This window comes from Leopardus geoffroyi, chromosome X (genome assembly GCF_018350155.1).
Source record: "Leopardus geoffroyi isolate Oge1 chromosome X, O.geoffroyi_Oge1_pat1.0, whole genome shotgun sequence".
NCBI lineage: Eukaryota > Metazoa > Chordata > Mammalia > Carnivora > Felidae > Leopardus > Leopardus geoffroyi.
In genome coordinates this window covers 74,394,731-74,406,897 of record NC_059343.1, presented here as the reverse complement: position 1 = coordinate 74,406,897, position 12,167 = coordinate 74,394,731, and positions in this window count along the sequence as shown.

Here is a 12,167-nt window from a genome sequence, read left to right as displayed (position 1 = left end):
TTATGTGGCAAAGAAATATCAGAGCATATTTCGTACTTATTTTTTCAAAACTGTATCACAATTATATAATAGGGATAATAAATATATCTTACTGCACTTTACAAAGAATAATGATCAGACATCACTGTAAAATAAAAAATCTTATTGTAATATTAGGGGTAAATATTTGATTATGTTGTTTTTTAAGATTTTATTTTAATTTTAATTCGTTAGTTAAAATACAGTATTGTATTGATTTCAGGTTTAAAATATAGCAATTTAACACTTCTATACATCACCTTGTGCTCATCACAAGTTCACACCTTAATTTCCAAGACTTATTTAACCCATCCCTCCCCCCACCTCTGGTAACCATCAGTTTGTTGTCTATAATTAGGAGTCTATTTATTGATTTATTTCTATCTGCCTTTTTTTTTTTGTTTTTTCAGTTACACACATGAGTGAAATCATATGGTGTTTATATTTCTCTTACTTATTTCACTTAGTATTATACTCTCTAGCTCCACCCATGTCATTACAAATGGCAAGATTATATTCTTTTTATGGTTGCATACAAATGCAAAAGATTTCCATATGTTGATTTTGTATCCTGCAACTTTACTGAATTCGTGTATCAGTTCTAACAATTTTTTGGTGGAGTCTCTCTGATTTTCTATGCAGAGTAACCTGGCATCTGCAAATAGTGAAAGTTTTCCTTATTCCTTGCCAATCTGGATGACTTTTATTACTTTTTGTTGTTGTTGTTGTTGTTGTTGTTGTTGTTGTTATGGCCAGGAATACCAGTACTATGTTAAATAACAGTGGATGAAATGGGCATCCCTCTCCTGTTTCTGACCATAGAAGAGAAGTTATCAGTTTTTCCCCATTAAAACCCATTAGCTGTGGGTTTTTTATATATGGCCTTTATGAAGTTGAGGTATGTTACCTCTATCCCTACTTGGTTGAGGGTTTTTTATCATGAATTGATGTTTTACTTTGTCAATTTTTTTTCTACATCTTTTGAAAAACTCATATGGTTCTTATCTTTTCTTTCATTTTTTTCTTTTATTTTTTAAATTTTATTTATTTTGAGAGAGAGAGTGAGTGGCAGAGTGACAGGGAGAGAGAAATAGAATCCCAAGCAGACTCCTCACTGTCAGCAAAGAGCCCAACACATGGATCAAACTCAGGGACCATGAAATCATGACCTGAGCCTAAATCAAGAGTTGGACCCTCAACCAACTGAGCTACTCAAGTGCCCTATCCTTTTTTCATTAATGTGGTGTATCACATTGATTGATTTGTGAATATTCAACCATGCTTGCAGCCCATGAATAAATCCGACTTGACTATGGTGAATGTTTCCTTTAATATATTTTTGAGTTTTGTTTGCTAATATTTTATTGAGAATTTTTGCATCCATGTTCTTCAGGGATATTGACCTGTCGTTCTCTTTTTATTTCTTTACTTGAAAAACACACACACCCACACACACACACACACACATACACAGAGACAGAGACAGAGACAGAGACAGAGGGAGAGGGAGGGAGGGAGGGAGTTTGCAAGCAGGGGAGGGGCAGAAAGGCAGAGGGAAAATCCCAAGCAGTCTCTGCACTGTCAGCATAGAGCCCAACAAAGGGTTTGATTTCATCAACCATGAGATAATGACCTGAGTGGAAATCAAGAATCCGATGCTTAACTGACTGAGCTACTCAGGCACCCCTGTAGTTCTGTTTTTAATGAAGTCTTTGTCTGGTTTTAGTATCGGGGTGATGTTGGCCTCATAGAATGAATTTAGAAGGTTTTCTTCTTTATCTATTTTTACAAATAGTTTCAGAATGTAAATGTTTGGTAGAATTCTCCTATGAAGCCATCTGTCCTGGACTTTTTTTTTTTTTTTTGAGAATTGTCTGTTCATATCTTCTGCCTATTTTAAAACTGAATTATTTGGGGCGCCTGGGTGGCTCAGTCGGTTGAGCGGCCGACTTTGGCTCAGGTCATGATCTCGCGGTCCGTGAGTTCGAGCCCCGCGTCAGGCTCTGTGCTGACAGCTCAGAGCCTGGAACCCGTTTCAGATTCTGTGTCTCCCTCTCTCTGACCCTCCCCCATTCATGCTCTGTCTCTCTCTGTCTCAAAAATAAATAAACATTAAAAAAATTAAAAAAAAAATAAAACTGGATTATTTGTTCTTTGGGTTTTGAGTTTAGTATGCTATTTATATATATTGGATAATAACCTGTACAGATATGTCACTTGCAAATATATTTTCTCCCATTCCTCAGGTAGCCTATCAGTTTTGTTTGTTGTTCCCTTCACTTTGCAGAAACTTTTTATTTTGATGTAGTCCCAATACATTATTTTTGCATTTGTTTCCCTTGCCTCAGGAGATACATCTTAAAAGAAGTTGCTATAGCCAATGTGAAAGAAATTACTACCTATGTTCTTTTCTAGGATTTTTATATTTTCAGGTCTTAAATTTGGTTCTTTAAGCCATTGTCTATTTATTTTTGTGTATGGTGCAAAAAGTGGCTCATTGCAATTCTTTTGCATGTTGCTTCTCAGTTTGCCTAAAGTCATTTGTTGAAGAGACTCTCTTTTACTCATTATTCTTTCTTGCTTTGTCAAAAATTAATTGACCATACATTTGTGGGTTTATTTCTGGGATTTTTATCCTGTTCCATTGATCTATGTCCATTTTTGTGCCACTACCATACTGTATTGATCACTACAACTTCAAAATATAACTTGATTTTCAGAATTGTAATGCCTCCAGCTTTGATTTCTTTTTTTAAGTTTGCTTTAGGTACTCGGTCTTTTTGTTCCATACAAATTTTATAAATGTTTAAACTAGTTTTCTGAAAAAGGTCATTGGTATATTGATAGTAACTGCATTAAATATGTTGATTTCCTTGGGTAGTATAGACTTCTTAACAATATTTGTTCTTCCCGTCCATGAACATGGAATGTGTTTCCATTTCTTTGTGTCTTCTTCAATTTCTTTCCTAAGTATTCCAAAGTTTTCAGAGAACAATTCTTTCACCTCTTTGATTACGTTTATTTCTTGGTATCTTATTATTTTTGGTGCAATTGTTGATGAGATTAATTCCTTGATTTCTCTTTCTCCAGCTTCATTATTGGTGTATAGAAATGCAACAGATTTCTGTACATTGAGTTTGTATCCTGCAACATTACTGAATTTGTGTATTATTAGTTCTTTAAGCTTTTTCCCGAAGTTTTTTGGGTTTTGTATGTATAGTATTGTTTCATCTGCAAACAGTGAAGTTTTACTTCTTCCTTACTGATTTTGATTTTTTTTTTATTTCTTATTTTGTTCTTTTTTTTGGGAATTGGGTAGGGGGATCTGATTGCTGTGCCTAGAACTTCCAGAGTGCTAAGTTGAAAACAGTGGTGGGATTGGACATCCTTTTCTTCTTCTTGACCTTAGGGGAAATGGGCTCAATTTTTACCCATCAACGTTATTACCTGTGGGTTTTTCATGTATGGACATTATTATGTTGAGGTATGTTCCCTCTAAACGTTCCCTATTCAATGGATATTGTATTTTGTCAAATGTTTTTTTTTTTCTGCTTTCTTTGAAAGGATCATATGGTTCTTATCCTTTCTTTTATTAATGAGGTGTATCACATTGATTTGCACATGTTGAATCATACTTCCAACTCATGAATAAATACCATTTGATTATTGTGAAAGATATTTTTAATGTATTCTATTGGATTCCATTCACTAGTATTTTTTTTTTGAGAATTTTTGCATCTATGTTTATCAGGGATATTTCATATTGGCCTGTAGATCTCTTTTTTAGTGTTGTATTTATTTGTTTACAGTATCAGAGTAATGCTGGCCTCCTAGAATGAATTTGGAAGCTTTACTTCCTTTTCTATTTTTTTGAATTGCTTGACAAAAAAAAAAGGCATTATCTCTTTTTAAAATGTTTAGTAGAATATTCCTGTGAAGACATCTCATCCTGGACTTTTTTGTTGTTGTTGGAAGAGTTTTGATTTCTGTTTCATTTTTTTTTTGCCAGTTATGGATATGATCAAGTTTTCTATTTCTTCCTGATTCAGTTTTGGTAGTATATATATTTCTAGGAATTTATCCATTTCTTCTGCATTGTCCATTTTTTGGCATATAGTTTTTTTCATAATGTTCTTTAATGATTGCATTTTTGTGGTGTTGGTTAATTCTCTTCTTTTTTTGATTTTATTTATTTGAGTCTTTTCTCTTTTTTATTTTCTTAGGTGTGGCTAGAAGTTTATCAATTTTGTTAATGTTTTTCAGGGAAAGAGTTTCATTGATCTGTTTTATTCATTTTTAGGTTCAATATCATTTATTTCTTCTATAATCTTATTTCCTTTCTTGTGCTGGTTTTAGGTTTTGTTTGCTCTTTGTTCTATCTCTTTTAGGTGTAAGGATAAGTTTTTATTTGATATTTTTCATGCTTCTTGAGGCAAACCTATATTGCTGTAAACTTCTCTTTTAGAGGCACTTTTGGTGTATCCTAGATATTTTAAACTATTGTGTTTACATTTTCATTTGTATCCATGTATTTTTATTCCATTAACATTTTCATTTGTATCCATGTACTTTTTTATTTCTCCATTATTTCATGGTTGACCCATTCTTTTAAAAAATAGTTTTATTTATTTTTCAGAGATAGAGAGAGAGAGAGAGAGAGAGAGAAAGAGAGAGAGAGAGAGAGTATGAACGGGAGAGGCGGGGCAGAGAGAGACAGAGACACAGAATCAGAAGCAGGCTCTAGGCTCTGAGCTGTCAGCACAGAGCTCGAACTCATGAACCATGAGATCATGACCCGAGTCAAAGTCAAACATTTAACTTACTGAAACACCCAGACGACCCAATGGTTGACCCATTCATTTTTTAGTAGCATGTTAGTTAACCTCCATGAATTTATGTTTGTTTTTTTGCAGATTCCTTCTTGTCGTTCACTTCTAGTTTCATAGCATTGTGTTCAGAAAATATGCATGGTATGATCTCAATTTTCTTGAATTATTGAGATATTTTGTGGCAAAATATGTTATCTATTCTGGAGAATGTTCTATGTTCACTTGGCAAGACTGTGTATTCTGCTGTTTTAGGGTGAAATATTCTTAATATAGCTCTTAAATCTATCTGTCCCAGTGTGTCATTCAAATCCAGTTTTTTGTTGTTGTTGGTTTTCTGTTTAGACATTGATGTAAATAGGTTGTTAGTGTCCACTATTTGTATTATTATTGATTAATTTCTTTATGTTTGCTATTAACTGTTTTATGTATTTGGGTGCTCCTATGTTGTTTGAACTTCTTTTTGGATTGTCCCCTTTGTTATTATTATATAGTGTCTTTCTTTATTTTTTTTTCTGTCCTTACATTTTTTTTATTTATTTTTAATTTTTTAATGTTTATTTATTTTTGAGAGAGAGAGATGAGAAAGAGTGTAAGCAGGAAAGGGGCAGAGAGAGAGGGGAACACAGAATATGAAACAGGCTCCAAACTCCAAGCTGTTAGCACACAGCCCGACATGGAGTTCAAACCCAAGAACTTCGAGATCAGGACCTGAGCCCAAGTTGGACACTTAACCAACTGGGCCACCCAGGCACCCCACATACTTTGTTTTAAAGCCTATTTGTTTTAAAGTCTATTTGTATAAGTATTGATATTCTGGTTTTCTTTTGACATCCATTTGTATGATAGATGTTTCTCCATTCCTTGTATGATAGATATTTGTCCATTCCCTCACTTTCAGTCTGCAGGTGTTTTTAGGTCTAAAATGGGTCTTTTGTAGAGAGCATTTGGATTGGTCTTATTTTATCTGTCACCCTAAGTCTTTTGATTGGTTTATTTAGTCCATTTACATTAAAAATTATTATTGATAGATAGGTATTTATTGCCATGTTATTACTTGTTTTGTCATTTTTTCTGAAAATTTTTCAATGATCCTTCCTTGTCTCTCTTTTGTGATTTGCTTTTTTTGGTATTGATATACTTGGATTTTTTTCTCTTTATTCTTTGCATATTTATTACCAGTTTCTGATATATGGGTACCATTAGTTTATATATAACCTTTTTTGCATATAGCAGTCTATATTAATTGGAAGTTCAACTAACTTGAGTTCATTGTTTTCTCCTCTCCTCCTCCTATTTTAAGTATATATTATCATATTTTATGTGATTTTTGTGAGTTTCTTGAATTTTTTTCAGAAATTTTCACTTTTACTGCTTTTGTATTTCCTAGTTTTTTATTGTCACCTTGGTCTGTCTTTTCCACTCAAAGAGTCCCTTTTACTATTTCTTATAGTGCTATTTCAGTGGTCATGAAGTCTTTTAGTTTTGTTTTTCTGGGAAACTCTTTGTCTCTACTTCTACTCTGAATAATAGCCTTCCTGCATGGAGTATTCTTGGCTGCAGATTTTTTCCTTTCAGCACTTTGAATATATCATACTCTTCCCTTCTAGCTTACCATGTTTCTGTTGAAAAATGTCCTGTTAAACTTGTGAGTTTTCCCTTGTAAGTTACTGACATCTTTGGTCTTGATACTTTAAAATGTTTTCCTTTATCACTTTGTTTTGCAAACTTAATTACAATATGTCTTGTTGTGGGTCTGATTTTGTTGATTTTGATTGGATTTCTCTTTGCCTTCTGGATCTTGGTAGCTGTTTCCTTCTCCAATTAGGAAGTTTTCTGCTATTATTTTTTCAAATAAACTTTCTGCCCTTATTCTCCCTTCTTCTGGTATTCTTATAATTTGAATATTATTACATTTGATGTACTCACTGGCTTCTTTAAGTCTATTCTATTTTTTGCATAGTTTTTTTCTCTTTTGTTTAGTTTGATTACTTTCCATTACTCTGTCATTTAGACCACTAATTCATTCCTCTGTTGTTCATTCCATCAAGTTTGTTTCTCATTTTGTTTATTGAGTCCTTTATATCTGCTATGTTGTTCTTTACATCTGTGTTAAGGATCTCAATCATGTTTTCCCCTTTTTTCCAAATCCAGTGAATATCTTTTTGTTCATTGCTTTAAGTTCTCAATGAGGCATACTATTTATATCTGTTTATTTAGATCTCTGGCTGTTGCCTTGGTTTTTTTTTTTTTTTTTTTCATTTGCAATAGATTTCTCTGTGTCCTTATTTTGTTTGCCTCTCTGTTTCTGTGTTTTAAAAAAAATCAGTTGTGTCCTGTTTTTGAAAGTAGTGACTTTATAAAAAAAAGAGATCCTGGAGTCTCCTGAAGTGCAGTGTCCCTTGTTCACCACATCCTGGCCCTTCTGTAGCTATCCCATGTGTGTTGCTTATGCCCTGCTGTTATGTCTGAGTCACTTTTCCTTTCAAGGCTGTCATCTGTACTGACTTTTTTCCTGTTGTGGGCTGTGCTTGCTCTTTTTTTTGTTAGTTGGATACAGACAGACCAGTTTTGGGAACATGGGAGTAGGCAGTAGTGTTGGCAACATTTGTGCTGGGCCACTAGTCTTATGGTAGGTCTCCAGAAATACTAAAGCACCCAAGGGTTGCATGCCAGGGTGGTTGAGGGCATGAGGCTTAGCACAGTGTTGAGACTGGCCCCAGTGCTATAGCTGGGTGTGGTGTGCAGTGACAGCTTTCACCTGGTGGCTGAAAGCAGCATGTAAAACAGTTGGGGCACTTGGCTGGGCATAGCACATGGAAGTGGCTCTGGCCATGGCCTGGTGCTGTGGGATTGATGAGTGTAACTTGCTGTGGCAGTTGTGACTCTAGTGGCTGAGCCAGGTGCATGTTCAATTTTAACCAAGTTTTTCCTGATCCCATGGCCAAAGCTAGCAGGCTTGGAGTTGGTGAGTTTTCAGGAAAACTTATGGGCCTATCCCAGTGCTAGCAGATTAGTTAGCAAGTGTTTGTTCACCCTTACTTCCCTCAGGTGGCTCTATGTTTATGCTGGGGGTCAGAAAAGAAAATGGCACCTACCACCTCCCTCGTTGTCAGAGCAGTCCCCCAACACATTACAACATCAGTATGAACAGACCTTCCTCCCATTTACATTCAACATTGTGTAAACAGCCATTTTTATATTTCCTCTTCATTCAAGCTATTATATTGTCACGGGTGGTGACCCAGCTATGATATGCCTTCTTTTGCTAGCCAAGTGGTGAGCCAACTAAATTTAAAAGCTCCACACTCCATGTCCAAACTCAAGGCATTCAGCTCCTCTGGTTTTTAAAACCAACGTTATTGGGATTAGTCTTCCCCATGTGAACTCCCTGGTGTGAGGGCTTGTTTCTCCGCCGTCCCCAAGGGTGCATCTCCCTTCTTCTGATGGCAGTCTCCCTTCCCCTTTCTGACTTTCCTAAACTTACAGATGTAGTTTCTTCTCTGTGTTTAGTTGTGGAGTTTGTTTTGTCAACCTTTAGATCACTCTTCGGTTTATTGACTTGGATGTGGATGGTACCTAGTTGTAAAAATGGGATAAGGTGAGTTCAAGGTCCTTGTACTCCATCGTTTTCCAATGCTTCTCCTAAAATACTTGGTTTTATGTGCAAATATTAAGATTATGTTTATTTTCTTTTGCTTTTCCCCCTTTTTTATTTATTTAAATTTTAATTGATTAACATACAGTGCAATATTGCTTTAGGGAGTAGAATTCAGTGATTGATTACTTACATACAACACCCAGTGCTCATCACGACAAGTGCCCTTCTTAGTACCCTTCACCTATCTAGCCCATCACCCACCCACTTCCTTCCATCAACCCACAGTTTGTTCTCCATCATTAAGAGTCTCTTCTGGTTTGTTGCCCTCTCTTCTCTTCTCCTCCATTCCCATATGTCCATCTGTTTTGTTTCTTAAATTCTACATATGAGTGAAACCATATAGTGTTTGTCTTTCTCTGATTGACTTATTCCATTTAGCATAATAAAATCTAGTTCCGTTTGCATCACTGCAAATGGAAAAAATTCATTTTTTGATGGTTGAGAAATAGCTCATTGTATATAAATATATACCACATCCTCTTTTCCATTCATCAGTCAATGGACATTTGGGTTCTATCCATAGTTTAGCTATTGTTGATAATGCTGCTACAAACATTGGGGTTCATGTATCCTTTCAAATATGTATTCTTTATTCCTTTGGGTATATACCTAATAGTGAAATTGCTGGATTTTAAAGTAGTTCTATTTTTAGTTTTTGAGGAAGCTCCATACTGTTCTCCAGACAGGCTGCACCAGTTTGCAATCCCACCAACAGTGCAAGAGGGTTACTCTTTCTCCACATCCTAGGCAACACCTGTTGTTTCTTGTGTTCTTTATTTTAGCCATCCTGACAGATGTGAGGTGCTATCTCATAGTGGTTTTGATTTGTATTTCCCTGACGATGAGTGATATTGTGCATCTTTTCATGAGTCTGTTAGCCATCTGGATATCTTCTTTGGAAAAATGTCTATACATGTCTTCTGCCCATTTCTTAACTGGGTTATTTGTTTTGGGGTGTTGATTTTGATAAGTTCTTATAGATTTTGGATACTAACCCTTTCTCTGATATGTCATTTGCATATATATTCTCCCATTCTGTCAGCTGCCTTTCAGGTTTTTTTTTGTTTGTTTGTTTCCTTTGCTTGCAGAAGCTTTTTATCTTGAAGAAGTCTCAATAGTTCCAGCTTGCTTGCATTTACCTTGATTCAACAACATGTTTATTAAGAAATTGCTGCAGCTGAGGTTAAAGAGGTTGCTGACTGTGTTCTCCTCTAGTATTTTGATTGATTCTTGTCTGACATTTAGGTCTTTCAACCATTTTGAATTTATTTTTGTGTATGGTATAAGAAAGTGGTCCAGTTTCCTTCTTCTGCCTGCCGCCATCCAGTTTTCCCAACATTTATTGAAGAGACTGTCTTTTTTTCCAAGGATATTCTTTCCTGCTTTGTCAGAACTAGTTGACCATATAGTTGTGGGTCCATTTCTGGGTTCTCTATTCTCCGTGTCTGTTTTGTGCCAATACCATACTGTCTGGATGATTATAGCTTTGTGATACAGCTTGAAGTCTGGAAATGTGATGACTCCAGTTTTGTTTTTCTTTTTCAAGATTGTTTTGGCTGCTTGGGGTCTTCTGAGGTTTCATACAAATTTTAGGATTGTTTGTTCTAGGCCTGAGAAAAATCCTGGTGGCATTTTGATAGCAATTGCATTAAATGTTTAGACTGTTTTGGGTACAATAGACATTTTAACATTATATGTTTTTCCAATCCATGGGTATGGAATGCTTTTCTATTTCTTTGTATTCTCTTCAATTAATTTCACAAGTGTTCTGTAGTTTTCTGAGTATAGATCGTTTACCTCTTTAGTTAGGTTTATTCCTAAGTATCTTACTGGTTTTGGTGCAATTGGAAATGAAATCAATTCTTAGCTTTATTTTTCTGTGGCTTCATTATTCATGTATAGATATGCAACAGATTTCTACACATCGATTTTGTATTCTGAGACTTTTCTGGATTTATGTACTAGTTTTAGGATTTTTTTTTTGGTGGAGTCTTTTGGGTTTTCTACATAGAGTATCTTGTTCCTGACCATAGGGGAAAGATTCTCAGTTTTTCTCCATTGAGGATGATATTAACTGTGAGTCTTTCATATGCTCTTTATGACATTGGGGTATGTTCCATTTATCCCTACTTTGTTGAGAGTTTTTATTTAAAAAAATGTATGCTATATTTTGTCATATGCTTTTTCTACAGCTATTGACAGGATCATGCGTTTCTTATCCTTTTATTAATGTGTTGTATTGCATTGATTGATTTACGCATATCGAACCAGCCCTGCATGTCCAGAAAAAAGAAATTTCAGTAGATCACAGTGAATGATTCTTTTAATGTACTGTTGTATTAGATTTTCCAGTATTGGGCTGAGAATTTTGGCATCCATTTTCATTGGTGTTATTGGCCTATATTCGCCTTTATAGTAGGGTCTTTAGTTTTGGAATCAAGGTAATGCTGGCCTCATAGAATGAGTTTGGAACGTTTCATTCCTTTCCTAGTTTTTGGAACAGTTTGAGAAGAATATGTATTAATCCTTCTCTAAATGTCTTTTAGAATTCCTGTGGGAAGCCATCTGCCCCATGACTCTTGTTTGTTGGGAGATTTTTGATTACTGATTCAATTCCATTGCAGCTTTTGGGTCTATTCAAGTTTTCTATTTCTTCTTGTTTAAGTTTTTGTACTTTGTGAGTTTATAGGAATTTGTCCATTTCTTCCACATTGCCCAGTTTGTTTAGATATAATTTTTCACAATATTATCTTATAATTGTTTGTATTTATTTTGGTTGTGATCTCTTCTCTTACATTTGTAATTTTACCTATTTTGGGTCATTTTTTCTTTTTGGGAAGTCTGGCTAGGGGTTCTCAATTTTGTTTATTCTTTCAAAGAGCCAGATCTTTGTTTGTTTGTTTGTTTGTTTTTTGATGTGTTCTACTGTTTTTCCTTTTTTTCTATATAGCTTATTTCTGCTATAATCTTTGTTATTTCTTTTCTTGTGCTGGCTTTAGGCTTTATTTGCTTCATTTTCTGTCTCCTTTAGGTGTAAGTTCAGGTTGTGTATTTGGGACCTTTCTTGTTTCTTGAGGTAGACCTGAATTACAATGTATTTTCTGTTTAGGACTGCCTTTGCTGCATTCCAAATGTTGTGGACTGTTGTGTTTTCAATTTGTTTTGCTTTCATATATTTTTATGTCTTTTTAAATTTCTGCTTATCTCATTCATTCTTTAGGAATGTTCTTTAACATCCATGCATTTAAGGACTTTCTAAACTTGTTCTTGTGGTTGACTTCAAGTTTCATAGCATTATTATCTGAACACATTTATATATTAGACCCTTATAGCACTTATACTATATGTATTATAATATGTTATGATTATAGCATTTTTATACCTGTTGAGGACTGATTTGTGATTCAGTATGTGATCTGCTCAAGGGATTCTTCCATGTGCACTCAAAAAGAATGTGAATTCTGCTGTTTTAAAATGAAATTATTTTCTGCTTAGATGATCTGTCCTTTGCTGTAAGTGGGGTGTTGAAGTCCCCTACTATAATTGTATTATTATCAATGAGTTTATGTTTGCAATTAACTGATTATATATTTGGGTTGTTCCAAGTTGAGAGGATAATTATTTACAATTGTTAGATCTTTTTGATGGATTACACTTTCATT